This window comes from Ovis canadensis, chromosome 9 (assembly GCF_042477335.2).
Source record: "Ovis canadensis isolate MfBH-ARS-UI-01 breed Bighorn chromosome 9, ARS-UI_OviCan_v2, whole genome shotgun sequence".
NCBI classification, from domain to species: Eukaryota; Metazoa; Chordata; class Mammalia; order Artiodactyla; family Bovidae; genus Ovis; species Ovis canadensis.
The window spans coordinates 105,198,667-105,199,584 of record NC_091253.1 but is presented as its reverse complement, the minus strand read 5'-3'; the positions used below and the strand labels follow the sequence as shown (position 1 = coordinate 105,199,584).

At 45.1% G+C, this 918-nt stretch overlaps 1 non-coding gene across 1 annotated transcript; it reads left to right on the top strand.

Moving 5' to 3' along the window:
* The first annotated feature begins 228 nt into the window (after positions 1 to 228).
* Positions 229 to 335, top strand: LOC138446369 (U6 spliceosomal RNA). The gene has a single exon (XR_011259304.1). It is a non-coding gene; the product is annotated as a U6 spliceosomal RNA (small nuclear RNA).
* Positions 336 to 918: the final 583 nt, after the last annotated feature.

Genomic DNA, 918 nt, shown 5'->3' with positions numbered 1-918 from the left:
ATGCCAGGCCCAGAGTTTGCATGTAGCAGCTAAGATCTGGTACAGCCAAATAAATAAAAAGAGATATTTTAAAAAATAAAAAGAAGGTGGGCAAGATCCCCACAATGGATACAGAATGTCAACTGAAGAAAAGATCTGCTCTAGCCTAACATCGACATTACGTGCACAGAAAGCATGCCTTGAGCTTCCTTTAGAAGGGGTAGGGTTACTTTAAAGAATATATGTTGGAAGCTGGAGTCAGGAGCACGTATAGTAAAACTGGAACAATATACAGAAGGTTAGCAAAGCCTCTGAGCAAGGTTGACAGGCGCATGTGTGAGGTGCCCCACATTCGTACAATCTGCAGAAGAACATATACATATATGTGGTGGCTCAGTCCAGTGCAGTCGCTCAGCCGTGTCCGACTCTCTGCAACCCCACGGACTGCAGCACGCCAGGCCTCCCTGTCCACCCCCAACTCCTGGAACCTACTCAAACTCACGTCCATTGAGTCAGTGATGCCATCCAATCATCTCATCTCCTGTCGTCCCCTTCTCTTCCCACCTTCAATCTTTCCTGGCATCAGGGTCTTTTCCAGTGAGTCAGTTCTTGGCAACAGGTGGCCAAAGTATTGGAGTTTCAGCTTCAGCATCAGTCCTTCCAATGAATATTCAGGACTGATTTCCTTCAGGGTTGACTGTTTTGAACTCTTTGCAGTCCAAGGGACTCTCAAGAGTCTTCTCCAGAACCACAGTTCAAAAGCATCAATTCTTCAGTGCTCAGCTTTCTTTATAGTCCAACTCTCACATCCATACATGACTACTGCAGAAAACCATAGCTTTGACTAGACAGACCTTTGTTGGCAAAGTAATGTCTCTGCTTTTTAATATGCTGTCTAGGTTGGTCATAGCTTTTCTTCCAAGGAGCAAACGTCTTTTA